The sequence below is a fragment of the Pimephales promelas genome, chromosome 10 (assembly GCF_988280905.1).
Source record: "Pimephales promelas chromosome 10, fPimPro1.hap1.1, whole genome shotgun sequence".
Classification (NCBI taxonomy): Eukaryota; Metazoa; Chordata; class Actinopteri; order Cypriniformes; family Leuciscidae; genus Pimephales; species Pimephales promelas.
The window spans coordinates 28,757,785-28,780,174 of NC_142778.1; the positions used below are offsets into that span (position 1 = coordinate 28,757,785).

The following is a 22,390-nucleotide window of genomic DNA, read 5'->3' on the forward strand; positions in this document are numbered from 1 at the left end:
TAGAGTGAATGACCGATGTAACGTAAATGTTAGTATAACAAATATTGCCTCAAAGTTGTAAGAGTGACAGACGATCTGCATTATTTGACAATTTTAGGTAATAGTGTCCCACAAATGATTAGCAGAAGTATTTCAGTAAGACAGCGATAACTAGAGTTAGCCAGTTAGCAGGAGACCTGTCTTTCAAGAGCAAGCGGTTTGCAAATCCTGCATTGAACTCAGAAATTTGAGAAGCAGTCGTCAGTGAAATAAAGGCAACACAGCAAAAGTTTAGGATTATACTGCTGTCGTATCATGGTAAAGATGAATTTTGACCACTGATTCTTCACATGCTCGTCTTTGGGCAGTGAAAAAAAAAATGGTTTTACCGTCACAATGTAGAGCACAGCATCTTCTCGGCATGATGCTATCCACAGAAATTAGCTGCTGGTGGTTTGAGGGTTCGAATTTTCCCCGGTGCCTGCGCGTGCAAGAAGTGGGTGGGCAATATGCTAATGTTTTGTCTTGATGTCACGACGAAACGGCTTGTGACTCGTTTGAAAAAAAAATCATTTCATTGACTCATAGGTGAGTCAACCCTTACTTTTTGAAAGACAATAACGTTAAAACTTTGCTGGATGTTTTCATTCACCTAGAGCTATGTTACACTGTTAAACACTACATGAAAGGTCATTTTAAAAAATCTATAATATTCCCTTTAAGAATATATATATTTTTTATAAATATTCAATAATATGGGGGAAAAACACTAAGTATTACAGATATTAATTGGTGTCATCCACGCAAATTTATAAAACATGCACGCATTACACTTTCATTTCCTCTCTTTTCTTAAAAATGTTATGTTCGGTTATGTTTGATTTAATGATTTTTGTGATTTTCAACGGTGATATGGCTACCCCCCCCCCCCTCTCTCTCTCCCCCTCCTTCTTTTTCTCTAAGTAGAAAAAGGTTTTCTGATGGATTAGGGGTATTTTCCTCTTTATTTTGCAGTATGTTGTGACCCTGGCTGCTTGACAGGCCTCCTATATCTCCAGTCCTAGGGGGATATTTTTTTCTCCACATGGCCCACTGCTCCCCGATGAAGATGTATCACAGGTGACCTATTAACTGATGGGCACATTCTACACATGCAAGTGTAACTCTTTAATGCTTTACCACTGTCACCACTGAATGAGGTGCGTGTGTGCATGTTCACTGTTCCTTTCTGCATGTATTAATGCAGGTTTGTTTAATATAGTCATATTGATTCAGTCATATTGATTCAGACGTATAAAACAATGCAAGTATTTGCAACACTTTACAATAAGGTTCATTAGTTAACATGATGTATAATGAACTGCACTTATACAGCATTTATTAATCTGTTGTAATATTTACTAATACTTTAATGTTAAAAAGATTTTAATAATGCACTGAACTAACATTTTTAACTAACATTAAAAAAGATTAACAAAAATACCACATTTGGATAAGAAATTATATTTAGTCTGTAAAACACGTCAACTCCATGAAGACATTTCTACTCACCAAGTAAAGCAGCATGTTTTGTCATTGAGTTTGGATGCCTGATAAGCATTTGCTGAGAGAGCGAGAACTACGGCTGGGACATTATTAAGTTGCAACAATTAACAATTAAGCTGCTGATGGTTGTGGAGGGGAGAGGCCACTGAATCAGGCAAGCCCTGTCTACACACGGCCCCAGTGGAGTCATGAATGAGCCAGCTTGTGCCATGCTCTACACTGACATTTAGGAGAGATATGGAGTCTAATTTGTGTCTTGTGTTGCTCCTCAAATGTTACTGTACTTGTAGTATCACACCCTCAGACTGGCACAGAAGGAACACCAATGTGATTTGGGGCCAGACAGTGGAGGTGTGTGCAGATGAAAAGTATAGAGAGGGCCACTTTTCTGGCATTAACATTCATTTTGGGCAATCCGTTTAAACTATGATGATGCTACAGTATATACAGAGCACTTGTCCACATGTGTCGAAAACAGCATAAACGCTAATCTCCTCTAATGCATCCAGTGTGGTCTAATTCCTGAACTAATGACTCTGAATCGGTTCTTTTCAGTGAATTAATCGCATGCTTCACAACCAGTGTGATCTGAATCCGGAACATAATGACACGTATGAGTCAATTATTTTAGTGAATTGCTCAAATGCAGTATAGTTAGTGATTGGTTGTTCATTTGATAGTGTGTCTAATTGTGTTTTGTCAGTATTTTATGAAAAATGAATTAATGAAATGTTACCACATTTTGTTTTAGTATAACTTTTTAATGTAAGGCCAGTTATTGATAGCATTTATGTCGCCTTTAAAACCGACAAACCTTTTGCAAGAATTGTTTTAAATGTATTTTTTTACTTAAATTCTCCCATCATTTGACATTTGATTTTTTTTTTTAATATTAGTTGTTTACAAGTACTAAAAAATCTTGGAAATAGTTGTTTATTACAGATCCCTTAATTTGTTGCACAACTTTTTCCTTTTTTTGTAGCTTTTTTTATTCTGTTAATCACTATTACAGTATTTATATTGGTCTGTTTCAACAATCCAGACTCAAAAATCAAACTCCTCTGATGTTTTTATGTGTATGCTAAAGGAACCAAACTAAGGGAGAAAATAAACCAGATCCAGAATCAAATGCTCCTAAGGATCTAGATCTAAAAAAAAACAGTCTAAAAGAATCCAGTAACAGACGACATGGCCAAAAAACATGTTTGAGCCTGCATGGTTCTCAATTCTCCATCTTGCGGGTCATGCTGAAATAACCATGAGCAAAAGTGTCACAGCTGTTTAGTGAATTCACCTCTAAGGGTCTGTGATCTTACAAATTACCCTGCTATATCAGCTTTGAGCTCTGTCATTTCTTTTTATTCTTATTCTCATACTCTTTTTATTCTTTGTATCATCCACCCATACACACAGGTATCAGCACACGTACCTCAAGCTAAAACCTCTGTCTCTGTCATTCACTGCTCTTTGTTCTGTACACATGCTTTTGTCTGTTCTCATTAAAAGTGATGCCTTCACATCACTTTCCACTGTCATATTATTAAAATATTAATGATGCGGATCTGTTCGTTGATCCCTTGGCTCTTTCTGCGTGATTGCAGCTCCTCTGTTGTCAGATACAGGAAACGCTGTTGTTATTGCGCAGTAAGCGTTAGTTTGGCATCTAAACCTGAAGAAAAGTGTGAAGTAATGGGGTCGAATCAGAAGAAGAGAAGCAGCCTGGCCCCTTAGAAGATTTTAGCAGGTGTAAGGATGTGTGGGTTTTGTTGCGTTCGGGTGGACTCAATAGATGAAATGCTGGAAAACATTTAAAGAAAGAGGTGTGTTTGAAAAGAGTGGGAAGCTTTTTTAAGGGACAAAAAGTAAAAAAAAAAAAAAAGAGAGAGAGAAAGTTGTTATTTAAGTGTGAAATGTGTGTATTGAATATGACGTGAAATAAGAGGTGCCTCTTTTGTATTTTTTGTATGTGTTTGTGGGAGATTTAGACCCAGGTTAGAATTTGATATCGTTCATTATTTGTGTTCATATCTACTTTTCATTTTATGTAACAAATGTTGTGGGTAAAAAAATGGGTAGGTTTCATCGAGCCTTGTACACCAAATCGTTCCTAGTCGAAAACAGCACAATCAATGAGGACTACACAATAAGTTGAGCAGGAATACTGCCCTGGGGCCTCATTTATAAAACTGTGCGTAGGATCGTAGTATGTGCGCCCGAAAAAATATTCAGACTTATAAAATCGTGTGTACGCCAGAACCTGCGCAAAATTCATTTTATAAATCCCAGTCAGCGGAAGAATGCGCGCACATGCGTCTCCTCCCCGAAATAACCATATATGGAGAGTACAACACCTAGTTTTACTATGCATATCCTTATCTGCATATCATTTGCATATGATTATTCATCCACGTCATACCATGTTTCATATTTTACTAACGGTACAAGACGTTAGTAAAATATGAAATACAAACATAATTTTTTTTTAGTAGCCTATCCTTGTCTTTTTTTCTTTTTTTTTTGAATAAATAAATCAAATAGTGTTAAATACATTTCAGAGAAAGTTTTTCTCAATCTTTTCCAATTGGGCGAATAGTATTTTTAATTGATTTATATTTTTAATGGAAACAGATAGACCTTGTTGTACATTATTTGCACGAAACAATTTTCTCAGACAATCTGCTATTAGCTATCAGTTAAAACATTAAAACACAGCATGCCAGAGGAAAAGTGTTCAAAAGCATTGCATGCACAACAAATAGGTCTATTTCTATTTATTGAATATACATTTTTTTTGTAACTTCTTAGTAATGATTTCATGTAGTTTAAGTGTTCAACTCCATTAATGAGAATGACATATTTAATCTAAATGTTTATATCAGAAGTAAAACATAGTTTAAATCCTTTTATTTATTTAACTGTTATTAAACAGTTATTGAGTACATGCACTGTATTTATGATAGGACTCATAATGAAGATTTACGCGGTTTTACTTCATCTGCCGCTAGATAGGCTATGCGTCAGTTTCACTAAACGGCCCAACGCGCTCATGGTGCAGACATTTAAGAAGGGATGGATGTTTTATTCAAGTGATGATAGGTTTGTGAAATTATCTTTGTATTATCTTTCTGTAGAAGTATAATTTTTTTTTAGATTCTCTGTCTAATAGTGACCAAAAACACATTTAACTCAGGCTCTCCATCGGTGTCACCAAACTGCTCCTTCTCCAAAATGTTCGTACGCATGGGTCCAAAACGTTCGTACGCATGAATTTGCTTGCATGTGCGCAATTTTTTCCATCAAGTTTGTTTTTATAAATTATAACTTATGCATCGGAAATGGCGTACGCCTCTTTCAGGGCCGATTTTGTGCGTACGCAACGGTTATAAATGAGGCCCCTGCTCATTTCTAAATTAAAAAAAACAAAACAAAAACAATTTAGATTATTAAAAAAAAAAATATATATATATATATATATATATACTGTATATATAAAAATATTTGTGTGCAAAAAAACTTTTCTCTGAAAATCACACTAGAATAATCTTAAATAAATCATCATTTACTCAAAACTGACATTCCCCTTTAAGAACATCTGGTATTTATACCTTTGATTTTGTTCTCTCTCATAGTGGTACTCTTTTATATATTATCTATGAGCAAGAACTCGAAATCATGGACAAGGTTGCAGATATGATGAAACCCCTCACTTTGTTGCCCATCCTGATAGATGGCATCACTGTTTGTAGCGATTGGATCCATACCTCATTTTTCAGTTCAATTTGAAGTTATGTTGATCAATGATGTCAGATGTAGAGTGAGATTTGCAACTGGGATTACAGTATAGGCCGCCGCCGCAATATAAATTTACAGTTTCTTCTTCTGAAAGTTCAGAAACATTGCACTTGTCCGCTATTACAAGGATAGTTCACCCAAAAATGAAAATTTTGTCTTCACTTATACTCACCTTAAAGTTGTTCCTAAACTGTATGAGTTTCTTTGTTATTTTTATTCCTAACCTGTATGAGTTTCTTTAAGTTATTTTAAAGAATGTTGGTAACCAGCCAGTTGACAGTAAGCATTGACTTCTATAGTATTTATTCCTATTATGGAAGTCAGTGGCTATTAAATTAAATTAAAATATCTTCTTTTGTGTTCACCAGAAGAAGAAACTCATACAGGTTTGGTACAATTGTCAAGTGATGACAAAAATTTCATTTTTGGGTGAACTATCACTTTAATGTCTATATGTGCACGTGTATTACCTGCATGGCTTCTCAGAGTTTTAAGAAACCTTTTAGCTCACAATGATTTAAAAAATCTACAGCGACAGATGTGTACACTATAACACTACTTGTCGTTTGTTCAGTTTTTTGCCACGTCAAACTTTCCTCTCGTTTTGTGCATCAGAGAACCTGAAATCAAACTGAAATGTCAATGGAAAGTTTATATAAAAGCTTTTCTTTATATGTCCTTGGAGTGCCCACAGTTTTGTATGGTCAGGCCTTTTCACACCCAGACCAGTAGAATAGCACCCACCCACCCACACACAACCCACTCACACACACACACAACGTGAAAAGAGCTTTGACCTTGTCCACCGTGCCCTCAATACACGTCCGTATTTCAGAGTGAAATTTCAGCTCTGCATTCCTGTGTTAATAGACGATGAGGTAAAATATCCACATATATCCACAGTTGTTTCAAAATCCTCAGTGTATCTGTCTATTTTTTTTTTCTTTTATTAAAGGAGACATGAATATTTTTTCCATGTGTCATTCAATGCTACAGGCACAGGTGTGTGTGTCTGTGCGTTTGTGAGATCTAAGTTATTGCATTATTGCACAGTGTTGCCTACACACCCAGGGAATAGAATGATCAAAGAAAACAAGGCCTTTCTTTATGGCTCAGTCTGTCTTTATTGTGGTTATTGTTTGTGCTCCAGTGGGGCTGAAACACTTCAGCCTTGTCAATTAAAACTCCCTGTCACCCCAACATAGATAAAACACTGCCACCTCTCAAGGCCATGCATTGCATTCGCTTATACACGCATTTGTAAAGTGGATTTGATACATGTCAGTGTTTGACAAAGAGTCTGCTGTAGTATGCACAACAGCGTCTAGTTTAATTTAGGATGTCTATTATATGACATTAATATTGAATGGCAATATTGCAGTGTTTTATTTGCAAATGCATTTATGCCCCAGAATGATTTGTAATGCTTATACAAAAGGTTTCTCTGTCATAGCTTAGGAAACCAGTTTCATCTAAGTCTCAGTTGTTTCTCCTTAATATTCCTTAAAGCTGCAGTCCGCAGTTCCTCTTTGTCGCCATCTCTGTTCGAAATAATTGTAGTCACTCACGGAATTATCAACTTTACGTGAGTTGTACCTCGGCATGGAACAACGCAGATGAACACTGTGAGGCTGTCGGTCACCGCGCCGGTGTGGATACTGGCATTCAGAGTCACGGATTATTCTTTTTGGAAGTATGACCGTTTGATTGTCGTTTTGAACCTTTCTGGATCTGCCATCAAATTGATAAGTTTAATTATATCAAGTGCTGTGAGAAAAGGCTATAAATCTCCACCTCCAGCATCCTCACACGCAATATAGCCTACTAGTCGAGACTCCTTTATGTGAACAGATGTGACGTAATGACGCAAAGACATGCTTGAATCTTCTGTGGATATCCACCCGTACCATTGGTACCAAGCAGATTGTTTTGAACACTGGCTGGTTATGTACTTGCTCAAATTTATTTTGGATCATTTTTAACCCAAAAAAGTTACAGACTGGAGCTTTAAATAAATGAGGCAGTTGTTGGCATACAGTTACATTGAATTAATGTGGATAGGATTGCTCAGAATAATTTAATTAGAAATGTTTAAGTTCTAAATTCCCTGACTTTTATTCATTTTTTCATTCATTTTATTCATTCATTTCATATGGTGTTTTAGGGGCATGAAAAAAAAGGGTTTCAAAGTAGAAACAATCTTTCAATGTTATTTTATGTTTGTGGTTATAACTTTAAAGACAAATCGCAATGGAAGACAATTTCGATATTTATATCTTCACAGTGGAAGCGGTAAAACTTCCGAAATCTCTGTGTAAACAATGAGTGACGTACACGCGCAAGAGATCACTTTCGGCGCATACGCAGACCGAAGCGCCCGTGCCTTCATATCACTTGGACGTGGCTGTGGTTACAAGAGATAAAAACGATATAAATACTGTTCATTTTCTCACAAAAACTGCTTGTTTCGTGTCTTAGGCCATCAATGTGTACTTACATTTACGAGTCATTAAATCATGTTTAATTTGGACTTCTCTTTTCATGCTCTTTTAGGAGATCACCATAGACTTCCATTATATGACTGCCAGACAACAACGGTTTGACCTAAAAATATCAAAACTGAAAATACTGTGGTAACAAAGACACCCTTGCCCTGCCCTTGAGGTAAGCTAAAACATATCAAAAATTCATTTCAAAGTGAATTATCCCTTTAAGGATAAAACTGATGTGCTACAAAACATGTTGATACAACCATAGTACATTATTCCAAGTTATAAGTCCGGTATCATTACTTGCCATCAAAGCAATCTATTGTGCATTTTCTACTGTTAATTTCATTCATATATAATGTTTTTCAGAGTCTGTTAAAAGTGTTTTGTGGAATTAATTGGATGAGTCCTGTATTTTTTTTAGATTCATCAATATGGTGTTGTAAATAGTTGTCATATAATATAATTTTGCAAACATATAGCAGCAAGAGTATTTAATCGATGGTGAGAGTGCATGGATTCCTCAAAGCACCTTAAAGAGAGATAAAGCATGTAAAGAAAGTGAGCTGTAGACACACACACACACACACACACACACACACTTCAAGGTCTCTGTTTTAAATTAAAGCCATTTATTAAAGACCATGATAGCCACTGGAAAAGAACATATTGAGAAGAAAGACGAGGTTTGGTGTGGGGGGATGGGTCTTCTGATGTAAATATATCACCCTCATTGTTGAGTTGATGTCAGTATATCACCGTTTTGCCTGGATAAAAGGACTTATGAGGATAAAGGGACAGCAAATGATGGAAAAGCTATGCATTAAAAAACATTTTTTTTTTGAATGATGCATAAATGTAATGAATAAAAAACTGTACAGCTTTTTCATAAATAGTGAACATATCCAATCTATAGACCAAAGCAAACTAAATGTTAGAGAAAGGAATATTTTCAACAAAAGAAAACTCTCTCATTTACTCACCCTCATGTCATTCCAAAACTCTCTGCAAAGCACGTTGATATTTTGTTTGTTGGTTTGGATCCCATTGACTTTCAATCTTCAAATAAGGAACTCCTGCACACTATCAGTACTTGCAAGTAATATACAAATGTTTTATTAGCAACGTTTCAGTCTCACGACCTTCATCAGGCATCATATGTAAAATCTTCAAAATATCTTCTTTGTGTTCCAAAAACAAAAGAGCTTTGAAACAAAATGATGGTGAATAAATTATGACAACATTTATTTTGGTAAACTTTGCTTTAAATATTGGTGCAGTGATGCTGTCTGTTAGAGTTTTCAAATCCTGGTGAATGCGCCATGTCAAACACTAGACCGAATCTTCCGAGCTCCGGGAAAAAAAACCCCATCCCTCTCTTGGCCCCCCACTCACATAAACAGGTGCGCTGGACTGCGGCACTGGATCTATCACGTACACCGTGACAGACCTCTCCCCAGTGCCCGTCTCAAGATAGCTAACTTCATAATGTTGCTTTATTAAACAGACAGTCTGTTGTTCACGAACGACGCCATTAACTATTAGCGAAATGAGCATGTGATTGTCGAATGCAAGTTATTTTGGTGCTCCTGTTCACCATGTTAAGAAAGATGCAGTGAATAATGGCAGACGCCATATGGCTCAGAGGCTGCTTTCATTATCTTATCACATTGTGTGTATGTGTGTAAGCTAGCGTGTTATTGTGAGTGAGTGAGGTGAGACGGGATTCTGTGTATAAATACTTTAAAATGAATCCATGGTTGGAAGATCATTTTAAAGTAGTGAGTCCAGAGTTAAAACACATTCATTCTCTGCTTTTTACCATTTCAATATATATCTTATTTTTAGATTGGAGAAACAGTGGCCTTTGTATGGTATTCAGATAGATATTACTGCTGAAAGGGACAGAAGCATATCATTTTGCTGTTTGTTTTATGTACTTGTGGGTTTTAGCCTGCCTACGGATATTATCTACTACAAATAGCTGTCATTCATGGCACATTAGTGCAAGAACGCGACTGCTTCAGGCTTTTTATTGCTCTCTCACATGCTCGTTCCTGCGTTGATTTTTCTTTCATTTATCTTCTCATCCTCCTTTCTCTCTCTATTCGTAATGTACTATTGTTATCGGTAGCTGAGATGTTTGGTTAGGGCTCTATTTAATTTCTTTAGATCGGAGGAACTTGTGAGAGTACAGAGATAACTTACAAGAACAGAGAAAAAAAGACAATAGGTTGGTTAAAGGAATAGTTCCTCTAAATATGAACATAAATGTATTCACCTAAGGCTATGTTTACACGGAAACGATTCTGAAGAGAAAACGCAAAAGTGGCGTTGCGTCATCTTTTTTTATTCTGCGTTTAGACGTTTTGTTTGGGAAATCCGCGTGCAAATGGAGACACAAAAGTGTGTTAAATTCAATGTAGTATGCACTTCAGGCGGCTAGGAGTGCATACTACAACAACACCAAGTCCACGCGCCTGCGTACAACCTTCACTGTCGAGCAGACTTTTGCGCTTTTACCGTTTAGACGGGAACGCGGCGGTGGAGCGTTTTTAAGATTTCCACTTTGGAGGGTGGTTTCACTTTTTTGTGTTTTTAAGCCTCAAAAACGCCGTCGCCGTGTAAACGAAAGGCACATCCGATAAAATATTTTTACGTTTTCACCCGCGAGCGTTCTCGTGTAAACAGGGCCTAAATGTCACCCCAAACATAAATAATTGTATATTGTGGTACACAAATAGAGAAATTTTGAAGAATTGTGCAGTTTGCTCTTTTTCAAGCAGTTAAATGAACTGAGGCATTTTAATTTCAAAAACAATGCAAAAGCATTGCGCCCGCAAATTACGCCCCAGGTGTTGGGCACCCAAGGCTGTCCTATCCTGAAGGCTAGTCTGGACCAAACTGACAGAAGGCCTTCTGTGACAAAAATCGTTATGGGAGGAATGAGGCCACAAGACACAGTGCATTGCACCCTGATGCACATGGGGCTGTGTAGCCGCAGACCAAGTCACTATGATGAACACCATCGAAAGCGCCTGCGATGAGCACACGAACATCGGATCTGGGATTTGGACCAGTTGAGGAAGGACGCCTAGTCTGATGAGTCCTGTTTTTCTTGTTCATTATGTGGATGGCTGTGTATGTGTGCGCCATTTACCTGAGGAAGTGATGGGACCAGGATGCACTATTGGACGATGCCAAGCCGGTGGAGAGAATGTGATCCTGGACATTGTTCTGCTGGGAAACCTTGGGTACGGCCATTCATCGCTATGTTAACTGGACATCTTATTTAAACATTAATTGTTGCTGGCCAGGTACACCCCTTCATCACAATGGTATTGCCTGCAGTGGCCTCTTTTAGCAGGATTTTCCACATATTGTTCAGGAATTGTTTGAGGAACATAATGAAGAGTTCAAGGTGTTGCCCTGGCCTCAAATTCCTTAGATCTCAGTCTGATTAAGGTGTGGGATGTACTGGACAAACAAATCTAATCCATTACGGCTCCTCCATGGACATGAAAGATCTGCTGCTAATGGCAGATACCACAGGACACCTTTGGGGGTCTTGTTGAGCCTGTGTCATGGCAGGTCGGTGCGGTTTAGCGGGACACGGAGGACCTATAACATATTTGGCAGCTGGTCATAATGTGTTGGGTTATTTGTGAAGTACAACACACATTACTTTTATAGTGCTTTTGCATTTTTTTAAGAGCTTGGAAGCATCAGACATCAGTGCCTAAAATATGGATTTAATGACAGAAAAAAATCCAATGGGGTCATCGCACAATTGGTGCTCGGGCCCTTAAAAACAATTTGGGCAGAAGAAAAGGAAGTAAAAAGGAATATGGTTCAAAGAACATTCACTAAGTGTGAATAGGTCTGCTATTCCTTTAAGTGAGTTTGTGAGAAAGACCCACTTTTTCATTGAGCATCCCTCTATTCATTGCTCTGGCTGTTGTCAGACACACACAGACTTGAGTGGAATGCAAATGATTCCCCATCCACGGCATCCTTTCTGACCTCTACTGCATCTCTAGATGAAGATCACATAGTGTGTGAGCTGCTATAGCCTCAGGCTAATTAGCAAAATGGATGCAGGAGAGTGACTAAGATTCATTCGGCCTCTAAACATCTGAGGGATGTGCTTCCAGAGCCACTCAACACCTTGACCCTCTTCTCAAAAGAATGCCCTTTAGTTTATAATTCTGATTCTTGCATGGCCTTCTCTGTGTGTGTTTAATGCATCCATATTCTGGCTCACTTCACTGTGTCTACATTTATACTGCAGGTTTGTCTGGCCCCTTCAAACATCAAACTGTTGTATTCCATATATCAGAAACGCAGGTGTTGGTCTGCACAGAGTTCAACATCATGTCCCTCATCTACTAAGCAGCCGTGTGTGCACAGGTGGACTGCACATCAAAGATGGGTATCGAGGTGGGCTCCGAGTCCATCCCCTCCACTTACTCTGAGACTGGATTAAAAGCCTTTCCTTCATGTTGTTATCTGAGAGACAGTAACTTCAGTGGGCACACCCTACCCCTTTTTCCTCTGTGAGGATGCTGGTGCAAGATCGGGTGCCCTGGATCCATTTATTCATATTTCCACCACAAAAAGGGTGGAAATGTGCTCCACCACCTTAAACTTGCTGGTTTTAAACCACTGATCAAGTCCGCGCAAGTTTGGATTCCAAAACAAAAACTCATTTTGGAGTAAAAATGCTGAATCATGATAGACTTCTCAGATTATAGTCAACAAATGTATCTCTTCAAGTATCTGATGCAAAGTTTGGTGTCAGTCGCACCATATCAGCTAATTAGAATGATTTTTGGAGGATCATGTCACTAATTTCAGCAGTAATGGCTGCTGAAAATTCAGCTTTACTATCACAGGAATAAATTACATTTGAAAAGATATTAAAATAGAAAACGGTTATATAGCTATTTCAGAAATCTTACCGTTTTTTATTGTATGTTTGATTAAATAAATGCAGCCTTGGTGATCTAAAACATTAACCCCAAACCTTTGCATTTTACACATATCAATCATATAAATATAGTTAAATTAATTTTTTCATATCTATGTATAAATACACACACAAATATATAATAATATAGAAGGTGAATCAGTCACTGAATAGTTTGGAGCAAATTAACTGTCTGAAAATGATTCAATGAATAATTGAGCTTATTTATACTACTGAACTGGCGAAATGATTCAGATTCATTCGCTAAACTTTTTGGTGATTTGTTAATGAATCTCTAGCCAACCCAAAAATCACTAGACAGTTTGATTACTGAAATATTGCAATGGAAATTTTACATTGTAGTTCTTGTCAGTACTGCGCTCTTACAACTTTAACATACTGTATATGCATGCTCACTGGTACCACAGAAAAATGAATGCAAATACTTTAATTTAATTTTTTCATTTATTGGAGGAATACACCATAGTGTTATCAGTGCTGAATCACAGTAATGTAGAGAATACTTATAAAAAGTGAAGAGTCCTCTATTTCTACTTGAATTAATTCTGGACATGCACTTGTTCATGCACAAACACATACACATGTAAGAATAGTTGAGATGGGCTCTTAAAAAGGACAGGGGGACCCCTGCAGATTGAGGTGGGTGCTACATCCGCCCAGTGAGTCATCCGTGCTAAATTTACCACGCAAACACACTCATAATTGTTATTATTAACATCATTGTCTTTTATCATTATCACCATCACAGGTTTCTAACATCTACCTTAAAACCTCATCTTTATTAATTAATCTTGTATGATTGTGTTGTTGTTCAGTTGTTGTATTTTAAGATATAGCCATAGGCATAAAAGTCTATTGTGTCCATTGTGCTTTAAATAGCCATATTGTTTATTTCAGAATCGGTTTGTTGATACAAAGACACAGAGCAAGATCAGGATCAATATTAATATACACCCATGTTTTTATATGGTTATCCTAGATGTTTTATTGTTTAAATATGCTCTTTTCTGTATAGATTTCCACCTTAAATCTTGCTCATAAACAGCAAGAGTGAAACCAGTGAGGCCCTGTTTGCTCCCTCACCTGCTTCCCCTGGTCATCCAGAGCACTTCTGCTCTTTAGACCTGCTGACACAGGTTATTAATGTGGCTCATTTAGCTTAACCCTCCCTCCATCCCCAGTCCAACACACACACTCATATGAGCCTCTGCAGCAATCAAACGCCCAATCCAGATGCTCATTAGAGAAGCTCACTCACACAGCCATACACAAAATATTAAGCCATCTGCAAGAGAGTGATTTTTTTTTTTTTTTTTTTTTTTTTTTTTTTTTTAGGGACAAATTTCATTTCCAAACTCACAAATATTCACATGTATGTAATCAAATGCTAATGCACTTTAGCACAAAGACTGTATGGGGGTCTCCATCCTGTATTTGACTGGCAGAGGCTGCAGCGTTCCGCCCATATTTGAGCCTCTGGTTGCTGCTATAGTCGCTCCATCTGTTCTGCTTTGAGCTCTAGGCACCTAGACACATACACCCCACCACACATACTGTATCTGCACCCACTGTTGCTAAACTAGCATGACCAATATGCCCCACATAAGTTACTTTTTTTTCTAGTCTGTTTGTGGGTTTGAAAATATTTGCCGATGAACTCAAGTTTCAAGGCTGAAATGTATGCAAACACGTAGCATTCTGCACATCCACATTCACAGACGTCTCTCTCGGCATGTGGCTTTGTTTGTTTACCTCAGCCCTAACTGCAATGCTTCTGCGCAGCGAGAGCAAAGTCTCGCCCTAGTCCTCTCCAGATTGCAGCTCCCCCCTCAACCCCCTACCTTTTCAGCAACTGCTCAAAGCTAAGCTGAGTCACTCCCTAACGTCGTACCCTCTTCCGGCCCGTCGACTCTCTGGGAGAACAGAGCAGAGAGCGGCGGCAGTAATTAAGCCGTGCTGCGGGGGGGCTGGGTTTGGACGGGGTGAAGTGCTGGGTTTTCGGGGGAGAGAGGAGGCCACTCCTGTAGGGCAGATTCACGATGCCATCTGTTGATCGGGCTCTCGAAGGAAACAGGGCGGCTGGGTCTGACGGAGCTGAACCCGGCACACCTGCAGAGAGATTCTCACACACCTAGACTCGCCCGAGAACACTGCGCTGGAGTGTTATGGCTGAGTCTGCTATAACAGAGCCTGTGGCAGTCTGTTACCATAAAGATCACAAAGCCTGTGCAGCTCTGCATCAAAACAATAGATAGAGCAGCGTAGTGCTTCTTTTAAACCATTTGTGTGTAATTCTAAATTAGCATAGCAGCAATTGTATGTATATGTTTACGTACCCTGCTATAAAAAAATGTTTAGATTTATATTTTTTGTTAATCAAATTAGTCATAATTAATTTGAATTAGTCAAAATGGCAAAATATCAATTTTTTTTTCGGCATCATTGAATAGATATTAAGCTACCAATAATCACTTTAGGAGTCAGTATACTATTGATGTTTTATTTCCATATCATTGAACATTAGCCCATCACTGACCTAGAGCGATCCATTTCTCAATAAAGATTAGTTAAGTCTACAGGTAACTGTAAAAAGAAAAATTGTAGGTTTAACTTAAAAAAATGAAGTAACCTGGTTGCCTGAAAATTTTAAGTTCATTGAAATGGAAAAATTGAGTTAATACAATGAAGGAGATTGATTTAATCATCAGAAACTCAAAATATTATGTTATCTGAACTACATAAATGATCTAAGTTGATTTGACAAATGAAAAAATGTGATTACAAATCTTGAAAATATTTATCTTTTTAACACATTTTTATATGTAATTATATAATTTTTACATAATGTAATTTTATTTTTAAACAATTCACCCTTATATAAAGATCATCGCAAAAGTACTCGTGCATATGCACGCCTGTTACACTCAAATGTGTGTGTATTTTTGATTCTGCTATTGGCCGTCCCCCTGGTGTTGTGTGTGTGTGTTGTGCGATGACAGGCTCTGAGTAATACTCTGGTGTCTGTCAGCATGCATTAGTGACATTTGTTAACGTCATGCCCTACTTCCACTGCTCCGCAAAGCTGTAGAGGTGCACATTTCACTGGAGAAAAGCCTGCCTACTTAACGATGATCATCGTTAATGAGCACCACCGACAACATCAGTTATTATGCTCAAATTTCAGAGCGTCGTAAAGCTGCAAAGCCACAGGGACTGTTAATACAGTATGTTGAGCAAAGTCATTAACGATGAGCCATAAAAAGTTGTTCAGGTGTTTAAACAAATTTATTGGGACAAAGGATACCAGATATATCAGCCGACTGGGTGTTTGGTGAGCAAGTCGAGTTTATAAAATTGTATCTCGCAGTTCAGACAGAATATAGATTATGCTTTCTGTTGTCAGGCCGCCAAAAAGGGTGCTTGAAGGGGAGTTATTAGGAACTGAATGTTTTCTCTCTCTTTCTTCCTCTTGCTTCTGTCCTGTCTGATGCTTACACACACACACACCGTGGTGGCAGGTGCGAGAGGCTGGGTTTGATGTCACATCAGGGGCCAGTCCCTTCCCTATTAGGCTGAGCAGACCACCTGTCTGGCTCTTGGATGAAGAGCTGTGCTTCAGGCCCGCCGGACTCATTAAGGCCCCGCGAGCAATTACTGCATCCTCCTGCTATGAAATCGACCCCGCGCCCCACCGTAGCTCAGCTGAAATCCCTCAATTCTCTCCTCACCACCTCACCCTCTTGTGTTTTACCAATTCACAAAAAAAAGAAGAAGACCATAACCGACCCAACTTTACTATATCTTCACATAGATCTCTTCCAGTAACACCTCCGCCTTTCCGATGACCCTCTGCCCTTTCTCTCAAATGTACTGTTGATTTGTGGAAATCTGGACATATATGTTACCACTGATTCTTAGTCATACTGACAAGTGTATTGAGAATTTTTTACCATCTCGGTTTTTCAGAGTTTTTGTTTAAGGATTAATTGTATGTGCTGAACATTTAGACTATATTGATAATAAATAAATCATGTTGCTTCACCTCAAATGGAGAGAGCATGCAAACCTACTCTACAATCATTATCATCAAGTGCAAGTGCTATTATTAACCCTATCTCTGGAGACAACAAAGCTGCCAGAATGTTGATGTTCCTGTGGGGACATTATCAGTGGGCCCACATCATTTATAAATGACACAAAGCAGGCAGTTTTATTATTTATAAAACACGATAGCTTTTCACATTTAATAAGTCATATTGGTCTGTTTTATTTAATTCAAGACTTATTTTGTGTATGTCACCAAGACAGCAAACAGAAACAATGTTAGTTTTTTTTGAGTGAGTGAGTGAATCAGTCAATTTTACTGCCTTAAGTTTTTCTGATAAGTAGACCTAATTAATGTTTTGGAATGTTTTATCACATAAATCACAGGAACCTGTCATGAAATACTCATTGCATAGCCTAGGTTGCACTGCCTTAATATTAGTGATTGATTTATTGACCATGATATATCAGTACTGATATATTTTGTTATACCATGCCACAGGAAATACACATATGATACATGTGATTACTCAGATGTTTTCTTAGGAGTCAATTCTGAGAAGTAGAAGGCTAGAGCAAAAGTCCCACTTTGCCCTCCATTGAATCTGTGCTGTGAATGGGGAAAAAATGAGAGATGACCTGTGAATTTTCTTTCAGGCTTACAGGCATACTTGTTGTATTGTAGTTTAGTTGACCATCTTTGTTATCTAAATCAAACTACTGAATTTATAAAATATGATTACCAGTGAATAAAAAAACAAATGGCTGCTTTTTATTTTTTTAAATCCAAATTATCAATCAGATTATAACAAAATTAGTATCCGAAAGGTGCGTTTGAGTGCATATCAGTGGTCAATAGTGTGTTAAAACAGTTTTTGATTGAGGAATATTCAGCACAACTTTAAAAAAGAACTTGAAATTCTTCAGTTGTTGTGCAGGCGGAATAGCAATTTGGGTGTTATCGTGTCCTACAGGTGACCCGTTGTGTGAGAAGAAAAAAAAAGAGAAAAAGCTGTTAAACCTTTTTTTATTCATTCTGTATTGAATTCCTGCCATAGCAGCACTACTAAAAGACTGTCACAACAGCTTAATGCATATAGAGGAAAGGGATGAAGGATCACTGACATTTATTTTCCATATTCTTCAGCAAACACAAAGAGTGTTTGTGTGTGTGATGAGAGAGAAAGAGAGATTGTTGAGGTGTGTGTTTGAGAATGTGTAAATGGGGGCGTGGTTTTACTGGAGCCACAGTTTCTCTTTCAAGAGAGCTGCATCAGCACAAAATGCTTTTGCACTTTGTCAGAGGTCATATTATGTAGATGCACAAAAACACACACACAGTTGTCTGAACATCTGTTTGGGTTAAGTGGAAGCCTCTAACAGACTGGCTTCCCTGCAGCTTAGAAGTCTCCTAAGCCATTTTTTCCTATTATGACACGTACAAGCAAACACACAGTGCTACATAGTCAGGTTTTTGCCCTTGACATTCAGACTTACCACACTGCTTCTTTATGAAGCAGATTGGACTGAACTATCTGACTGTCTGGCTGCTTCACACACCTGAAGTTATTTCATTATTACATTGGTTAAATATTGTACACCTAATCAATATTAAGGTGATGATCCCAAGGTGAAACTGACTGTTTGATTGGTTTATTAACAGTTGCATGAATTGACTGATTTCCCTCAGTGAATGCGGCTATGCTCACCTGTTTCAGAGCATGCCCTCCTCACCAATATCCCCTGTTCCCATAGAAACAGAGAGCAGCTGGACTGTCAGACCAGGTGTGTTTGATTGACGGGGTCACACTAAGCTGTCCCAGGAGTGGACCGGAGGTAGAACCCCACAGTCTTTTGATCGGTACAATTTTTAGCTGATGTTCAGTTGTGTGTCATGTACCTTCATTAACGATGCACAGTCACTCTAAACGCCACTGGCTATTGCATTTCGTGATTAAACGTGCATTTGTGCATTTCACCCATTTCAACATTAATCTTTTTTTTAAAGTGGATCATATATGTAGTTGAAATGTAAAAGAATTTTTGAATTTGATGCCCTCTTGACCAAAAAAAGGCAGAAAATAACCGAGGGACGCATTTGTATGTAAGACAACAACTCCCACAATGCACCACATTGCACAGCTCTGCAAGCCACACCCACTCATCCGGAACAGAGAAATCCCTCTTCCGTCTACAATAACGTTAGCTGTCACCATAGTTTGAAATTCTGGTGAATTCAAATGCTAATTCATGAGTTTGAATTTACAATTATAGATTAAATAGAATGCATATTTGGCTTCTCCGAGGGGAGGGCTCCGAGATCGGCAATTGGCCCAAACGCAGAGTATAAATATCAATAAATTCAGTATCTTCATGATTACAAAGAGCACATATGTGCTCTTGCCTCCTCGACGACTAACATTCGGCACAGTCGCATTCGGCTTGTGATGCATTCACAGACCGAGGAGAGACAGTATACTTTGGTGTGTGTACCCTGCTCCCTGTATATCCAAAGCAAACATGAGCCTCATATATTGTAGAGATGGAAAAGCACACACTGCTGGTTCTGGGATGAGGAGGGGTTGATTGAGTTTGCTTTAACAGAGGCTGGGACAGGAGGAGTGAAATATGGGAGTGACAATATTACAGAACACCGGGACACCTGGAGACCAGCCAACTCCCGCAACTAATGTCATCATCTGTTCCAGGGAGTGTGTCCGCATGCTGAGGGAATAGAGAGGGAATGCAGGCGAAAAAGCAATGCGTGATTGAATGTTATGTGTAATGGGTGTATGTTTTGTGTAAAGGTGTAAATATACAGATAATTACATATAAACCGTTTATGCAAGTATTGCATGCGACTAAGAGGTCTCATTCGCAGTCTATGACTGGGAATATAAAGAAATAGTTTGAGTGTGTTGGTGTGTGTGTCACAGACGAGATGTTGTTAATGGAGCCCTTCTGTGGAAGGTAATTGCAGCTTTCAGGTCATTTGCAAGAAAGCCCCCAATTAATGGAATCATAACGCTGCATCCTGCTCCACCTCCGCCCTCACCATGCATTTGATCAGGAACGCCTTCCTGCTCTCATCACTCTCTTCTCCTCCATCACTCGTGCTTTTGGTTTGCCCGGCTGCCTTAATACTGTGAGATAATGATAGTTTTGAATTTGCAGACAATATTGCATTAACACATCAGTTTGAAGAGCACAGGGAGCACGTGGAGACGTTCAAAAGAGGGGTTTTTTTCTACCGAGAGCTTCGCCTGAAGGGAGCATTTTCTCCATGCTGCGTGCTAGTAATGAGCATGTGTGGATGTGGAGAGACTGCTTAACCCCGATGGTTGTTTGTGGTTTGTAAAAGTCCAATATTTGTATCCTACTTACCTAAAATATCTCAACTCATAAATATTTGATCAGCTATTTCTTCTATTTACAGAACAAAGATGTTTGTTTTAAACCCCTTAGTCTCTCAGAGTCAATTTACCAATCATATTTAAAGATTGGAAATGACAATTTTTTGAAAAGACTTTATTTTATTTAAAATACGTTTTTATTTTTATGTTGTATGATTTACAAATGTACTTTGTCTTTACATTTCCTTCTCATTGTCAAGCTTATGTAAAGCTTTTTGTGTTATTAAATTCAATTCAGTAATTCAAAAAGTGCTTTATGCTGTAGGCCTGATAATGAAAAAGAAAACTGAAACTCAATTTAAAATTCAATGAATGAATGAATGAATAAAAAGACAAATAAATAAAAAAATGTTTTAAACTAATAAAAAAGTAAAAATGCAATATGCAGTCCAGTCAGTAATGTAAAGTGCTGCACAGTGCTTAGAATGCACAGAAAATGTACTAAACAACGCACTGTGCTTTTTTTGTTTGAACATGGCTACCATCGGGGCACATCTGACATTTCTGGATGCTGATTCCAGCTGTGAATAGCATAATAGCTCACAGTAAATGCTGTCTCACCATGTTGAGAATGAATCCAGGGAATAATTCTCGCTCAACTATCTTACTATCGTTGAATTGTATTTTTATTTTTTTCTGGCCTATTAGTATAACTACACATTTTATCAAAACGAAAGGGAAGCAAAAGCTAAATGTGCCCAGACTGCAGTGTTTTGGAGTACAGTGTGTATAGTAAGTGTTATGTGAGCTATTTACTATCTCTCCCTCTCTCTTTCTCTCTGTAGAAGGTGGATGGAGCGGTCTTCAAGGGGCAGTGGAGAGACGTGCTACAGAAGAGGAGTGGAAATTAAATCAGCGGGATACACCGGTTTGGGGCAGATGCAATGAGTGCCAAGTGCAAACTAATTTAATTGTGTGTGTGCTGCTATCCCATGATGCCAGGCCCAGACCAACCACCCCACGACCTTCACGACCCTACAGCCTGCCACAGGGAGTCAACAGTCTGCTGCAGGGGGCGGCTGCAAACACACTTGGTTAGTGGTCTACACCGAATTTGTCAGAGAGTGTTTGCATGTGTGTGTATATATACAGTATATAAAACCTGAATGTGTTTCATGTGCTTATATGGTTGACAAAGACATTTAATATAGTTAGATAGTCTTAGCATTTGAGAAAAGAAAGAGAGAAAAATGAAGCATCTCATAGATGGATCATATGGAAAAGGAGGCAGAGATTGAATAGAGATGAAGGGGGAAAGAGATCAGGGTGTGATGGAGAGAGCTTGGAAGTGCCACAGGTTTGTCTGTGACGCCACATGCTGTTGTGTAAGCCAAACAAACAACAGGTGTTGGGCTTCTGTAAAAACCCTCTTGCTCCTGACTGTGAGGAAATTGGAGTCGGCAGACCTGTGAAGTTCAAAAGAGGAGAAAAAAAACGTTAAACAAGAGTATCACTCTCAGCATGGATGGGAAATCAAATGCCATGCTAACACACATATATGTATACACCCATGGGAGCAGACAAACACATGGACGCCTGATGTTAAATCTTCAGTGTCACATGATCCTTCACATATCATTCATTCTGATTTGGTGCTTAAGAAATATTTCTTATTATCAATGTTGAAAATAGTTGTGCTGCTAAATATTTTTTGGGAAACCATCCTTTTAATTTAGGATTTCAAACAGAAATTATTTGATAGCTTTTGTAACAATGCAAATGTTTTACTTTTACTTTTGAGCAGTTAAATTTGTGCTTGCTAAATAAATGTATTAATTTCCTTTAAGAAAAAAAAGAATATAAGTAGCCAAGAATGATAAGTAGTTTCAAACATATCAAACTTCTGTATTCTCCAGTTAAGATCACAATTTGTTGTAGTAAAAACATTTAGTTTTTGGGAAATATACGCTTGTTAATTATAAATCAACATCTTGCCCCAATGTACCATTTTAATGAAAGATTATTTAATGTGTTAAATATGTCTCACACATACATTCTCCTTTCACATACTGTACATACATACATTTCTACTCTCACATACACACACATTCCCCTTTCACATACATTTCTACTCTCTCTCACACACACATTCTCTTGTTTTCACATACATACATACATTTCTACTCTCTCACACACAC

The 22,390-nt window shown here is 38.1% G+C and overlaps 1 long non-coding RNA gene across 1 annotated transcript in view; it reads left to right on the forward strand.

Annotated features, from left to right (window-relative positions):
- Positions 1–22,390, forward strand: part of LOC120493714 (uncharacterized) — a 113,655-nt gene that overhangs the window by 70,634 nt on the left and 20,631 nt on the right. The window contains exons 3-4 of the long non-coding RNA XR_005625766.2: positions 7,870–7,980; positions 21,038–21,286. This is a non-coding gene — a long non-coding RNA (uncharacterized LOC120493714). The remainder of the gene's footprint in view (positions 1–7,869; positions 7,981–21,037; positions 21,287–22,390) is intronic.